Here is a 16,418-nt window from a genome sequence, read left to right on the forward strand (position 1 = left end):
TTGCAGTTTTAATCTCGGTCTCTCAAAGTTAACGTTCTCGAATCCATCTCGACGAACCGAGGAAGTTTTACTTCGCAAGTACGACGGATTTTAATTAGAATTTTTTCGCGCATGAAAAGCTCTTCAAACACAAAACCAACTCTTAATTTAAATTAAGGAAGGAAATTAAAATTATTGTCTCTTTTCTTGCAAAAAACCCAATACATTTTTTGACAATTCCCTATTACCCACCTAAGTCGTATTGTGTTTAACTAGAGCATGTTAGTAAATATAAAAGGTTTTCCCCCTAAGGCTTTCTCAATTGTAACCCCATCAAGTTTAATTGTTGATGTCTGGCAAAGCGATAGCGCTATTCAGTTACCTTCAACCGCTACAAGCTAATGTTTCACACCACCATTTCAATAAAGACTGTTTTTAACTACGTTAGTTAACTTTTAACCGCTCCATCAACTCTTGGAGGACTACTTAGACCTGGAAAATGTGGTTTTCTCCATCCTCTTATTAGCTGATAAAAGTCTAGCAGAACGATATTACAGTTTTGCTACACACGTAAACTTTTCTTCATGTTTACTGAGGCTAAGTGGAGAATTATTTTCTTAGTGACTTTGTCTTTTTGTCTTAAACTTTACTCTGTTTTCCGGACCACGAAAAAAGGGTTGAATTTCAACTTTTGTGTATAAACATTCATCCACCTGTACTTTTTTTTTATTCAAATGTATTACAAAAATTAACCTTCTATTCGTAAAACCGAAAGGATTGTAATAAGTAAAGTGTCTAGAAAACAATGATTAAAGTGATTGTACCTTAGAGCTGAATCTCAGATTACGCTTTAATGAAGTCGATATCAATATCGAGATCGACAAATATTGGTTTAGCCGGCTTAATAACAGAATGAACGCCAATAATTTTCGGGGTCGTAAAGTTGGATGTTTTAATTTTCCGCCTCCAACACCTAATATGACGCCGTAATAAACGTAAAGTCTCCTACACAGTGACTGCAGAAACTAGGTTAGAAATGCAATACGTGCATCATACCCGGCTTCAGATGCTCATTAAAATTCTCAATAGGTTCTCCAATTTCCTCTGAAACTTTGCTTTGTTGTGTTGTTGCCAGGTTTTTATTTATTGCGTTAGCGAAAGAACGGGAATTCAAAAGTTTCAGCGACGGTCAATCGAAAGTTGATAATTAGTTTTGACACCAAAAATTATAACTAATATTACACTATGTTGTTCCACAAAAAGCGTTCAAATTTGGAGCTAAATTATATAGATCTATATAAATTGCCTTATTAGCTGCTCTATGGCACCTATTTGGGGCAATTTGGATTATTCAACGCTGTTTAATAATTAATGCATTATTTAACGAGAGAATACACTCATCATTAAATAGAATATAATACATTTATTCATCCAATTTCAAACTATATAATTTCTAGTTGGAATAAAATAAAAAAAGTTAATTAGAACTAACGCAAATTAAGGGAAAGTTTAAGACACTTGAGTAGAGGCCTCTGACACTTTTTAGAAAGTTCTCAGTAGCATTTAGAGGTTCTTAACACTCTCAAAATAGTCTTAGAGGCTTCTGACAATTTAAAACAACTCTGGGAAAGTTTAAGACACTTGAGTAAAAACCTCTGACACTTTTTAGAAGGTTCTCAGTAGCATTTAGAGGTTCTTAACACTTTCAAAATAGTCTTAGAGGCCTCTGACAATTTAAAACAACTCTGGGAAAGTACTTGAGTAGACTCCTCTGACACTTTTTAGAAGGTTCTCGGTAGCATTTAGAGGCCTTTGGCACTTTCAAAATGGCTCTAGAGTATTCTGGCTAGTTTTTGAAGTCATTTTTTACTTCTGAAAATAGTCTATAAAAACTCTTGAAATAAGAATTTGTTCACTATACCTGAACGAAATTTTGAACACATAGCTGCTCTATAATAAGATGATTCAAGCTGTTTATTTTTGAAACTATAAAAAACCTCAAAATCTCAGAATTTCAGTACAGGATATAGTAAAAAATATATACCGGGTGTCGCAACTGAAATAATGATGGTTTGGGGTTTTGAATGTACAGGGTGATTGATTGAATTTTGACCACCCCCTTAACTTTCTTAATTTTGATTTTAGCAAAAAACGTTAAATACAAAACCAGTAGATATTTAGGTCTACTTTATTTTTAGATAAACAGTTATTATACAGGGTGTCCCAAATTTGAGTAATAAACCAAACTTATGTTTTTTTAAATACGATGACCAACTTTGTATCCGATATTTGAATTCTACGTCAAATTCTAGGCCTAATTGATGTAAAATGTCTGTATCGATATTCAACTGTTTCCGCAGCAGCGTCCTTGATTGGTTGAATTTTGATCACCCCCTTAACTTCCTTAATTTTGATTTTAGCAAAAAACGTTAAATACAAAACTAGAAGATATTTAGGTCTACTTTATTCTTAGATAAACAGTTATTATACAGGGTGTCCCAAATTTTAGTAACGAACCAAATTTATGTTTTTTTAAACACAATGACCAATTTTTTATCCGATATTTGCATTCTACGTCAAATTTTAGAAATTGATGTAAAATGTCTGTATCGATATTCAACTGTTTCCGCAGCATCTGTTACTTTAACAATGTTTCCTCGACTATGTGATTAAGAGTTAATTTAGTTACTCAAATTTGGGGCAGCCTGTATAATAACTGTTTATCTAAGAGTAAAAATATACCCAAATATCTAAAACTGTTGCGACAACTGGTTTTTTTTTACTAAAATCAAAAATACGGAGGTTAAGGGGGTGGTTAAGATTCAATCAATCAAGGACGCTGCTGCGGAAACATTTGAATATCGATACAGACATTTTACATCAATTAGGTCTAGAATTTGACGTAGAATTAAAATATAGATTAAAACGTTGGTCATTGTATTTAAAACAAACATGTTTGGTTTGCTACTTAAATTTGGGACACCCTGTATAATAACCCTTTATCTAAGAGTAAAGTAGACCTAAATATCTACTAGTTTTGTATTTAATGTTTTTTGCTAAAATCAAAATTAAAGAAGTTAAGAGGGTGGTCAAAATTCAATCAATCAAGGACGCTGCTGCGGAAACAGTTGAATATCGATACAGACATTTTACATCAATTAGGCCTAGAATTTGACGTAGAATTCAAATATCGGAAAAAAAGTTGGTCATTCTATTTAAAAAAACATAAGTTTGGTTTGTTACTCAAATTTGGGACACCCTGTATAATAACTGTTTTTCTAAAAATAAAGTAGACCTAAATATCTTCTAGTTTTATATTTAACGTTTTTTGCTAAAATCAAAATTATGGAAGTTAAGGGGGTGGTCAAAATTCAATCAATCACCCTGTACTGGCATGACTTTCAGTGCATTTTTCTGTGGAAGACAACTTTTGACTGTAGATAACATTAAGATTTAATTTATTAAGATAATTAAATTTTGCTCGTGAAACAATAAAATTAATAAAACTAAAATATTATTACTGTAAGAAGTTCAATTTTACTTGTGGTAAACATTGGTAATTTTCAAAATTCAAAATGCAGCAAATTGCAAAATGATAAAACTGTATATACAGGGGGTGGCTCACACGAGAGGTGCCCTTGCACGTATTGTTTTTTTTTTTGATAAAAACAATTGACTTATTATCGAGTATCAAAATGGCTTCATGTCAAATAAAGAAACAAACATACCCTTCACTGAACGGAGCAAATTAGATTAACAAGTCCCGAGTGATGGCAAATCGACAGACAAACACGAGAAAGGTCAACATAATTTTTTTGACAACGAGAATGTCCCTCGAGTAGCTCTCAAGTGAAATCCAGAAATATTGAAGCAAATAGCACGTGCTTGACAGCAATAGAAGAGCAAACAAAACCGCCAAGTTATCCTGCTCGTGATACACGACTCACCCGAAAATAAACCAGGAGATTTGCGATTTGATGAATTTCCGAGATAAAACTATTCCAGCAGGAACCCAAAGTGCATAAAAGCTAAATCATTCTTTTCGCGGAAGACTACGTACGAGAGCCTCTTTGGCCAAATATACATCGTTAAATCTGGCTTTGCGTCATCCAGAAGAGGGAGGCGATATATTTGAGGCAAAATATCCGAATTGGAGAGGAGAGACATTTATGCCAACTGGCAAGCCGAATTCAGCCCTTTTCCGAATATAAACTGAGGGTCGGAAAGAAAATGGAGATTCAGGGCGGAGATTTAAGGATTCGCTGACGTCGCGATATTAGGTCGTTAGCGTTGAGTGTTTTCTTTCCAGTTCCACGGTTTGTTTTGTGTCTATGGTAAAAAACTACTTTTTAAGTCCTGCACGTGCCTGATAGACGATCGTCCTCGAGGACAAATGTAAGGACACAACGCAAAAACTTATCGATAGTTTCTTCTAAAAAAAGAGTAGCCGCAAAGTTAAATCCAGTAAACAAACAGGAAATAGATGCAAATTACCACACAAACAAGAAAACAAAGTTTGCTTAATTATATGAGGAATAATGATGGTAAAACCGTGATTCAGTCACACCCAAAATACAAATAATAGTTTAAAAACTTCCGCTCTTTAAATATTCATTAGAAACCAATTAGAAATAAGTAGGATTAATTGTTTTCAGTATAGTGCTGAATGAATGTGCATTTATGGTATATTATTTTTTTAGTAAGGTTCAACTCAAATTCAGTGACAGTAACGTCATCGAACACCACCTGGATGCTTCAATATTATATATCCAATGACGTAACCGACCTATAGCTAATTATGGAAAAATGATCTGAGAAAAATGACTTAAACACTCAGTATATGAGATTTAAAAATTTTTTTGGGTATGTTGGTATGGTCTCTTTAATCTGTATAATTTTAATAAACATCAAGTTACACAAAGAACATTGTTTATACTCATAAAACCAATTTAAGTGTCAAGTTAACGTATTGAAACATTAAAACAACTATTTAAATTAGAACTTCAATAATATTATGATTACGGGCTTTGTTTATTAGCATAATCGTACAAACAACAGATTAACCACAATTTATTATTGTTTTTATAATTATTATTAACACTAAAATGTAATGATTTGATTTTAGAATTTAGTTTTCAGAAAATGGCAATTTTCTGTAATTCCTTTCATGCCTGGACTTATATTTTAAGCATTACGAATTAGTGTTAATAAATTATAAAATGGATGAAATTTTCAAATGTTGCTTTCAGTATCGTTGATTTGGCGTTAAAAATAACCTTGAAAAATGATATAACGTATAAATAACGTTTGATTTAAAACTCGAAATTATCAGTTGACCTTATTATAAAATTATTCACTTCCTATCTCGAATTAAAAAATTTAATCAGTGAGAAAGTGATTAAATTGCTTCATAAAGACCAATTTAAATAATCTTTGAGGTGTACTTAAAAATGTAGTTTTTTCACTTTGGTTAAGTGAATTTAAGGAAAAAATTTCCCTTTTCAAGTTTATCAAAAGATGCACATTATTAGCTCCACCTTAATCGATTAATTTCTAATAGGAAATATAATGTTGATGACATAATACAATGTTGCATGCTAGCATCATCTGGTTTACAAAGTACTTACTGGAAATTACTTACCTAATTTTAGAACTTTGGATAAAGCACTAAATTTAGTTTTGCACTATTTTGAACTGAGTAAGTTGCATAAATCAACTTGACTAAAATACTGATACTTATGTCAAAGGTATATCGCCAGTTTTAATGGCTCATAAATTCAAATGTATTACGGAAAAACAATACGGTAATCGACGCACGCAGTTTGGTTTTCGTGAAACCGAACAATTCCCCATTAATTTAGGTTTTTATGAACTTTTTGGTATTGAATTGTTAATTGGAAATAAACGCCTTTTATTATTTTTGATTGCCCACTGTTTGAACGAACCTTGTTTACGTTTAACACGAGTCATATAGTTTCAATTACATCGTTTCGTTATGATTATTGTTTTCTCGAATAAATTTTACTGCTTGTATTATCAGAGAACTTTGCGACAGTGAAGCTGTATTTTATATTCCACAGCTAATTTGCAATGAATTGCTGTAATAAAATAAAAATAACGATTTTTTGTGACCTTAACTAACACATCCGGGATGCTTCATTTACAATTATTGCTTTCCATGTGAACGAGACTTGATTGTTTCATGATTCTTTTTTTGGTTATTTGCCGCTAGAATTTTGGTTGGATAATCAGTCGTAATGAGGTTAAAGATATATTTATATTTTAAACAAAGATAAATAGTAATTTTTATGGTGTTTTGGTTCTATATTAATTAAAAGCAGTGGCAACGTTGACACAAAGTATTTTCAACCGTCCGTTTAACTGAAAAGAAAACAAACATAACGTTCACTTTTAATAGCAATATTTGGCGACACATCCGAGTTGATGTTATATCTGAAAAATCCGACATAAATCCGTGGCCATTATGCCACCCAAACGTGTTGTTGACAAAATTTCAACAAAAACGCTACAAAAATACCTCAAAAATCTCAACCTATAGAAGATACTGGCCGATATAAATATCATTTTATAAAAAGACCGGATTCGTTTGCCAAGTTCTTATAAATATCGCAATGTGACTTTGGCACCTCTCGAAAATGTGACATAGTTTTTTTTTTTCGCGCGATTCTCCGCAACGTTGCCGAATTTTCCGTGGATAATAAACAGTACGACGTTTCGGAAATGGGTGTGTTTGACCATATAATGCGACCACTTTGCCGTCGACGGCCCACTCGAGATGGAAATATTTAGCGTAGCGTGAAACGAGCTGTCCAAATGGAAACGTCAAGAATTTGAATGCCTTTTCCGGACCTCGCGAATGTTAATTACCCGATGGAACCGGTCTGTCAAGGAGTGCGGTAAACGTGCTACAGTAAATAGAGCTGTGTGAGAAAGGTTACACTAAATTTAATGAAAATTTTCAACATTCTCTAACACCTGTTTTAATCTGGAGGCAATGTAGGAATGTCAGAAATTTAATTTGTAGTATTGGGCTAAAATTAAAATACATGTACGCCCTCAAAGTTTACATGTGCGGTAGTTGCGCGCTTGTGAATGGTCAAAAAAAGCAGCAGGCTGAAAGCTGCTTTTTTTGACCAATCACTGTGTCGAGATTTAAGCAAATGCTGCACATGTACACTTCGCATAAAAAGTATGAGAATCACATTCATCATAATCATTGATAACAATTTTAAAACATGAAAATTCAAAGAATGGGGGTATTAGATGTGTTTGTAACAAATTTTTAGAAATTAAATATCTCGGTAACAGCTAGAGAGGCGAGCTTTAACTTATTTTGTAGTACCTTCTTTTTAGTCTCTTTCTAATGGTGGTTTAGTGAAATCGATAGGAGTTTAAATAAAAAAGTTACAAATTGAAAAAATGAAATTTTTGGTAAAAAGTGCAATTTTGGCAAATTTTTATTTTGCTTCATAAGAGTTCCAATGTACAGCAAAGGGCATATTTATACCAAAGAACCTTAAATTAGGTGATATAAACGCAAAAAAAGAAATTTAAAAATTTCCATTTTTTATAAGAATTTAATGAATGGGGGAGTATTAGGGGTCTTTTTTAACTACTTTTTGAGATAGTAACTCGGTAACATGAAGAGCTAGAGAGGCGGTTTTGGATCAATTTATAGTATTTTTAATCCTTTTTCTAATTGCGATTTAGCGAAATTGATTAGAGTTCAAATAAAAAAGTTCCAACCTTTCAAAAATTGAAGAAATTACATTTTTGGTCAAAAGTGCAATTTTGGTCGACTTTTATTTTGCTTCATAAGGGTTTCAATGCACAGCAAAGGTATATTTACACCAAAGGACCTTAAATTAGGTAATATAACCACTTTGAACCTTTCAAAAATTGGAAAAATTACATTATTTGCTTCATAAGGGTTCCAATGCACAGTAAATGGCATATTTATACACAGGTGAAGGGTAAAATTTACCACTAAATCTACCATCTACAAGCTGCATTACCAATTACAATCCCTTGTTTCAAATATTGTCTCAAACGTTGGGAGTCCTTTATTTCAAATTTTGTGTTGCGTTCTAGTCAACGAGTACATAAAACAGCATTGAAGCACATCATATTCAAATTTCTTGCGCAATTTTGGTAGTATTAACAAATATTAATTTTCATTTCCACATCCAAATCAGCGCTATATGGCACTATGCAGAATATTATTACTTTTGCAAACATTCGCTAAGAGCCATTCATTTTTGTGCATTGAAACAGCTTAATTTTGCTGCTCGCATTTTACTATAAATTGGAATATTTCGCTTTGGATATGGTTGTTAATCTGAAACAGTGCACACAACATGAGAGTAATAATTAAACCGCGATTTTGAAACGAGTTTATCAAATTTACAGCAGCAAAACCTAAAACAAAATTATTTAATTTTAATTAAATTACATTTTAAGTTTTAATGAACCAATATGAACAATGTTCAAATTGACTGATATTGCAACTGAATCTAAACTTTGGAGAACAATAAAAACCGATACATTTTTTGATTACTTTGTACTTAATTACTGGAACTGGCTCGTTAATTAATTTACACCTAAATTTTTATTAAAAAATTAATTTGTTTTAAAATTTGTAATTAGTTATTAAATTTGTAATATACAGGACGTTGTTTTGATATTTTATTTGGATTATTCAATCTGACTATGTTGCATTTTGTTGTGAGATGTGAGATTTTTTGGTTAAAAAAAACCACAATTTACTTTTCAGTGCTACAATGCCAGCATAAATGCGATGCACTACTTTCAATCCAGATTACAGAGAACATGCCGGTATTGCAGTTTATTTAAAATTTCACACGTACGTGACAGAATTAAAATCCGCGTATTGCAATCAATAAACTCAACTGTTGAGGTAGTGATACTGCTACATAGTGAAGGTCTACTACATTTTAATAAGTTTAGCCTGGTTGTTCTTGTAAATATTTACTCAAAAGTCGGGGGGAAAGTATTGAAGCGATAGGAAAATAGAGATTTGCGTTTTTGCTGGCAGAAGGAAAAGCGGAACGGAAACAAGGGTGTTTTGAAATTTAAATTCGGAAAAAAGCGTAGATTTGACTGTCAGTGTTTTGGTATGATGCACAGGGATTTCTGCACCATTGGAATTGATGTAACATTTTATTTAACCCTCGAAATTCATTATTGAACGCAGCTAAACCGGAAAGTTACATTTCCACGTGGTTTGAGTGGTCAATATTAATTTTTGCGCTGATGAACAAACGTCAAGGTAGATTAAACCGGTACAGTACCAAACAAAGCACAATAACGCTTTAAAATTTATCGCTAAAACAAATAACGGTCACCGAATATGATGCTTTTATTTATTACAAAATTTTCAATATTTAATTATCGCCTATAGTTAATCAAGTGGAATATATGCATGACAAAACTAATTACTCACTGATATAGCTCATTTGGTATTTTTTTATCAAATGAGTTATAAAAGAAAATACGTTTTATGACTTTTCCTTGAATGTTTAACATAGAAAACCAATATAATAGCCTATAGAATTGTTTAGAAAAAAATTACTCGCTTTTAACGACCCACGATATCAACAGTGTTTTTGCAGCACAGAAAAATTGATAAAGTACGTAAATACGAGTAGTTCTAGTTAATTGAAAAAGCGAATTTTCTACAATAATCTGGTATAAATCAAAGTAGTGGACGTGTAGTGTAAACATAGCGTTAGGACTTCATCACTTTTCGATGTTAACCGTTCTCCAAATAGATTTTAATCGAGCTGTTTGTTTTCATAATAGAAAATCATCATTAGCTAAGGATCACTGTCAGCGGTTAGCGGTACTACAGGGTAAACACGCGTTTTATCGGTAAACATGGAAAGATGATACTTAATTCTGCTATTGTTATTCGAATTCAATCAGTTTATGTACTAGCATTTTGAAACAAACAGTCTTAAAGTTGATTAAAGTGTACTAAAAAAAATGATATAGTCAGGAATTACTAAGGTGAATTATAATACTTTTGTAGGTCAACTGAAATATGGCATATACAATTTATTTAAAATATTAACATTAACAAAGGTTTTCCTATATCAGTGAAGTAAGCCACATGTTAGCAAAGTTGATGTAATATTAAAACGACTTGTTAGATTGTTATAATTTTCTTAATACAGACATATGAAATTAGATAAAAGTACAAAAAGCTGGAATAATGAAAAACGCTATAATCTTCTACGCTTTGTACGCTTAAAAAGAATACAACCATAATGAGAGAAAATAGCTAGGACATTACCGCTTCTTAAAAAAATGCAAATTAACTGAAAATACAGCTTGCTTTAAAAAGAAAATTAGTAATTTATGTGCTAAGGGTATTAATAACAACATTTTCTTTTCTCATCTAGATTTACTGAAGATATTAAGCAATACAGGGCCTTCAAATAAAAAAATTGCTTTTGACTGATTTAGAATCACCTTTTATAGAGTTATTAAACTTTAAACCAATAGAAAAGCATAATACACATAAAATTGAAGAAATTTTAGTTTGGAAATTTAGTGCAAATTGTTTTAACGTTCTAAATTCTTAATTATTTATTGTGCCATAGTAAGTACTAAAATTAAGTTTCATCGTACGTTTTGGACCATTCTTAGCCATCATTCATTCTAACCGCACTAAATTTATTCAGGAATTCTTCCTGTTTGTTACAAATATGATATTGATTATCGTAAATTTACATAATTAGGCAATCTAAGCTGCTATTGTAATACAATAGTTTGAATAGGAATTTTTTTAATATCCTTGCAGGCCAAACTACTATTTTAGTTTTTAATTTGCATTTTGCATTTTTAATTATTATTATACTGTTTTTTGTTGCAATAATAATTTTTTGTGTGTATGTCCATTCACTATTTTGAAAACAAACAAAATGTACTGACCTCAAATCATTTTTTCCAACACGCGAAACCATTCACTAGGGTGTCACTAACTGAATCAACCACCACGAATGTCACTACCTCAAAATTTCAAATTGCCTCAGTACAGTTCCAACAAAAATGGAGAAAAAAAACCGCATAAACTTCCCGCCAAAAAAAAATTGAAAACTGTCTACGAAGACGTCAGGATCGATCGGCACCGTAGGCAGCACCAGGATAAACCGTTCGCACTACGCGCGTCCTGAGACTGGCGGCGTCGACGGATCTCCAAGTGGCGCTGCTGATTTTTGCGCCTGCAGGACGATAACGATAAAGGTCGCTAGGCAGCGCTAAGATTTAACTGTTAATTACCGCTTTTTAGCGGTCCCAGACACTTAAACTGGACGAATTGAGTTGTTCAATTAAAGGTTTCACACCACCTAAAAAAAAGTATCTAGTGAAGCTAAATCAGGTGATTTTGGAGAATATTTTACATTGATTTAATTATGGCAAATTAAAGAATTTGTTTCAAACTAGTTTCAATTGTAACAACATTTTTGCAAAACTGATATTTTAGTTCACTCAAATTAGGTTAAGCTTGCGATTGTGAAACAGCAGAAAGCGCCCAATTTATCACACGAAATACATTTATATGAAAATTCGATCCAGACATTCCGGATGCGCTTTGGGGATGACACATTCAAATGAGAAGGTGTTCGAGAACGGGTTGAGAAATCAGACAGATATAGAGACTCCCTAACGAGATAACCATATTCCTTTTTACGATTTTCTGGAGCGTCGTTTCAATATTTAGACGTCAGATAACGTGGAGAATTTATGATGTAATCGCGATTTTTACCCTAAACATATGTGTTTTCTGAAAGGAAAATGAGTACTGATTTAAATTACACAGTAAACTGCATGAATTTCCGAATATAGAGGAAACTTTGGGACCGCTTTAATACCGGACGCAATTTCGGCACCGGTAAGAATCTGAGCCTTTACCAAGTTTCGAGAATATCTGAGAACGTCAAGGTGCATAGTTTGGTCCGTTTAATTGATAGCTCAAATACGTGCCTCAGGGCAAATTTACCTACAGTTACTGTCTTATTTCCTAAAACCCTTCCACGAATCAAAGCGGTAATGCGTTCATAAAAGGGAACCAATGTTTATGGTGCTGTAACTCAATCCCAATCATGAAAGGGGAAAAAAAGATAGACAAATGGTCAACAAGCAAAAAACCATCCATAAATTTGGCAGCTTCTTTCGGTCGTAAGCACGTAATGTTTTATCAGGGCCATAAAATGAAACAAAATACATTAATTCAGTTTGGACGAGCCGTTTTTCCGAATTAATGTTTTCTCGATAGTAGTATAAAGCAATTAGGTTGAGAAAGGTCAAACTAACCATATAAAATTCAAAAAAACTTAAGAGAGTATGATACACGTGATTACAGCAATAGAAGGAATAGTAGAAAGACTGGAAGAAATGTTTTTTTTTGTTTAAATATACAGAGTGGTCCAGTTTTAAATGTCAATAATTCACCAATCCATAGCCAATTAAAAATTAAGTTGACATTCATTATGTCATTTTCCTGAAAAGTGCTTCCTAAGGAAAATACAGTCCTTCAAATTTCTGTTTAAAAAATCGTTTTTTTTGTCATAACTGTCAGACCGTTGGAGCAATATTGATCAAATTTGGAACAAGCACTTTATTACACGTTATTACGGTCAAAGAACCAAAACTAACCCAACCCAACTTAAAAATTGTCTTGGAAACGGAAAATTCACTTAAGAAGTTTAAAAAATATTATTGTAGCCAGTTTTCATAGTTTCCAGACAAACAAAAAGACTTTAGTTTTGAAAATTGAATTAGAAAAGATAACAATTTCAGAAGCTTAAAAATTGTGTTTGTAACCAGTTTTCATGCAAATCGAGAGACTTTAATACTGAAAATTGACTTGTAGCCATAAAAACTACTTTTTCAAGAATTTGTTACAGCAAATTCATACATTTAAACCTTAAAAATTTACTTGAACCCCAAAATGTGACTGAACTAATGAAAAGTGAAATCAGAAGCTTAAAATTTGCATTTGAAGTAAGTTTTCATAATTTGAAGACAAATTTCAATATTTTAGTCTTGAAAATAGTCTTAGATGCAGGACATTGACATTAGATTCATAAAAATTGTCTTGAAAACGAACTTTTCGTGCTTTTTACTTTGGTTTTCATTTTCTTCGAATTCTGGACTATTTTTAGTGCTTCAAAACTGCTTTCAGCTTGGAAAATCGAGTTTCACCAAGTTATTGACATAGCAAACTTAAAAAACAATTTTTACATTCTTCATAGACTTAAAATGGCATTCCAAGCTTTGTCACTATTATATCGACTTCTAGACACCTCAGTGCTAAAAATTCGGGTATTTCTTAATAAACTAGACTGTTTTTAGTGTTTTAAGGCTGTTTTCAGTGCCTCAAATCGAGTTTCAAGACTATCTTTACAAAGTTTTTGACTTATCAGGCCTAAAAGCCAGTTTGTCCACTGACCATAATTTTGAAAATGTTATTTCAAGCTTCTTCACTATTAAATTGGCTTCTACACTCATAGGTGCAATAAATTGTAGCATCTCTAAGAAATTCAGCCTGTTTTTAGTGCTTTTTAAGACTGAAAAATCGAGTTTAAGACTATTTTCAAAAGTCAAGTTTCTTCAGTAATAAAAGTAAAAAATGTTGGTACCAAATGCTACAATAATAGTCTTGAGAACTAATTTTTAGAAATAAAATAGTCCGAAAATTTAATTTACTTCTAGACTTCCAGTCCAGAAAATTGAGTTGTACACCAATTAAAGTCTTGAAAATATACTTTTGGACTCTCTTTAGTCCTAGTAAAGTCAGTTCTAGCATTAAAAGTCAACTTTTATATTATTTTTAGTAGTAAAAAATGAGTTTCATGCACAATACAATCTTTGTCTTGATTTCCGGACTTTTTTAGTTCTTGAATGCCAGTTTCAGACACTCAACCAGGATGGCAGTCTGAGAAAGCGAATCATAAGACCATTCCTAGTAGTAAAAAAGTTTTTAGACTATTCAGTACAAATTTGGACTTTCACAAGTCTTGGATGTTCAGTTTCAAAATATAAAACGATTTTTTAAATTGATATTTGGAGACTGTATCTTCCTTAGGAAACGTTTTTCAGAAAAATGACACAATGCAAGTCAACTTAATTTTTGATTGGCTATCAAGTGGTGAATTATTGACACTTAAAACTGGACCCGCCTGTTGTCAAATTATTTGTACTAAAAACACCGTGAATGCAAAATTAAAGATTAGTGAGTGTTGTTTTATAAAAGTAATTAAAAATCTGGAACAAAATATTATTTGAAAACAAACTAGCAATTTCATCAAAGTTATGGCATGTTATTACTCGTAAAGCGTACAGCAGGTCGTTCATTCTCCCGTCACCGGTTATTTATGCACTAGCCTTGTTGATGAACAGTTTGGATAATGAAATTTCATCCAGAAAATGCACTGCAACACGCTTTCCCTCAAAAAACACCAAAAAAAATGTGTCGGCACTACCTAAAATAGCGTTAATAAATTTTCAGGTTCAAGTCACGCAATCGCCTTTCAAGATCCCTTGCATCATTAACTTTTTTCGTCTTTCCTCGCGAAATTTCTTTGTCTAATTAACCGACATTTTTCTGCTGCAGATTCGAGGTTAAGCACGAACCGAACCAGTGCGGAAACTGGAACGTGAAGGAATTACGTTTTCCGTTGAAAGGAAACTCGCCGAAAATGCAGGTGAGGAATTTTAAGTGTGAGCAGTTTAAATAACGTTGCTCGTAAATTTTGTTTGGCAGCGAAGTACAATCAGAAAACGAACTAAACAGCCCTTTAGGTAACGTTTAGTAAACTTTTTGGGGTATGTTTTGTGTGCACGGCATGGCACCGGGAATTGTGTGCCGGGGAAGTTTCCAACAAATCCAAAAGTGAATTCGTCCCGAAGTTTGGTATTGCACTGTAATGAACTCCACTAACCTGTATTAGAAGGTTTGATCAATGTTTTCAGTAAAAGAAGCCAGAGGGATTAATTTAAAATATTACACATTGTGTAACCTTATTTTGCCTAAAATAATAAGGAATGCAAACGGCAGCTTTTCATCTGGTGAGCACTATGGGTTCGAAGGCAATTTTCTAAAATGACTGTATTTGCTTTTCAATAATAATTAAAGAAAGAAAAAAAAGAAATTTAAAATGGGCGCCACGCAGTTTTGATGATGAGGAAACTGCGAAAATAAATGAAAAGAAAATATCTTACGAACGGGTATCAACGCAACTAGTGAACACTAAATAAACACAAATTAATTTTCCCTTTATGAAATCTCTTTACTGGGTTTGCTCAACATACCATGTTGTTATTACAGTTCAATAGATGAGTAGTTTATAATAATGTAAATAGCAGGTAAATCATTATTCGGTGTTAAAACGTTGAGATAGCGTATAATTATAATTGACAAATGGTATCACCCTATAGTCGACTATAGTTCACATTTATGTAATTGCTATTAGAAGATAAACCAACCTTTGTTATGTTTCGCCGATCGGAAGTATCAAAGTGATTTAAAGTTTTAAGTGTGAGCAAAACTTTAATAAAGGGAAGCTTTGTTATGTGTTTCTTTGAATCTGAGTTTAGTGGTTTGTTTGTGAAAACAGTGAAGAAAATAAAAATAAAGATTTGGAGTAAACTGGCCTTAGTACACAGGCTTGAACCTGGTGTCTTCGAAGGTTCTTGAAGTTCTATTTCATCTGAAGATCTCTACAAATGGATGCTTGGAGTACTGCTGGCGAAAATGATTGCAAGGTCGCAAAGATGTCAGACTTTTGGCGTAATATGGTGCAGGTCGGGTCAACCTCTACTGGATTTGTACGACCATTCCAGGGGGTATAACTGGCTGTTACACAACAGGGTAGGAGTCGACTCCCTCAGATCTTCAAAAGACCAAAGTAAGTTACACAGTGCCACTCAGAAAATTAATATACTGCTATAGAAAACTCACCATAACAGATCTGCACAAAAAACTAAAACGTGGCTGAAGCCAACCGATTCCTGCTGAAGAAACTGGGTTTCCAGGGCTAACAGAGCGATAAGCCTATTCTTCAGGGCGTCTCGCAGTACCAGGTGATTGTTAATTTTAATTTTAAATCCCCTTGAAGGGTAATTGGATAAAATATCCGAAAACTAACAAAATAACACGTTCTGGTAAAGCAGAGAGCAATGGAATGTTCACTCAAGAAAATGGCGACCTCATCTTCCCATACAGGACAAAAACCCTGCTTTCTGATTGGGCATGAAATACCGGGTTTCAAAGAAGCGGCTTTGAAACACACTGAAATAGCGTTCTGAGATTTGGCAACATTGTGAAGGCTTAGATGTACTACCATTATAATGTATCGCTTAAAACATAATGAACAGACATATATATATAT

The 16,418-nt window shown here is 32.8% G+C and overlaps 1 protein-coding gene and 1 long non-coding RNA gene across 10 annotated transcripts in view; both read right to left on the reverse strand.

The window, feature by feature from the left end:
• The window catches only part of Octbeta2R (Octopamine beta2 receptor), a 74,998-nt gene extending 63,762 nt beyond the window's left edge, over positions 1 to 11,236 (reverse strand). For 8 of the 9 annotated variants that reach the window (XM_081979286.1, XM_081979284.1, XM_081979285.1 and 5 more), the window contains exon 1: positions 10,957 to 11,236. The gene's annotated coding sequence lies outside the window, so the exon portion shown is untranslated. Of the gene's footprint in view, positions 1 to 5,620; positions 5,773 to 10,956 lie in introns of those variants that run through there. The other variant, XM_081979280.1, reaches the window with a different exon arrangement.
• Positions 11,237 to 15,296: 4,060 nt separating this feature from the next.
• On the reverse strand, positions 15,297 to 16,205 carry LOC145727917 (uncharacterized). Its single transcript, XR_014177955.1, has 2 exons — positions 15,989 to 16,205; positions 15,297 to 15,920 (listed from the first exon to the last, which is right to left on the reverse strand). It is a non-coding gene; the product is annotated as an uncharacterized LOC145727917 (long non-coding RNA).
• Between the last annotated feature and the right edge of the window lie 213 nt (positions 16,206 to 16,418).

Source organism: Ips typographus, linkage group LG4 (assembly GCF_016097725.1).
Source record: "Ips typographus isolate SLU linkage group LG4, UJ_Ityp_2.0, whole genome shotgun sequence".
Taxonomy (NCBI): Eukaryota; Metazoa; Arthropoda; class Insecta; order Coleoptera; family Curculionidae; genus Ips; species Ips typographus.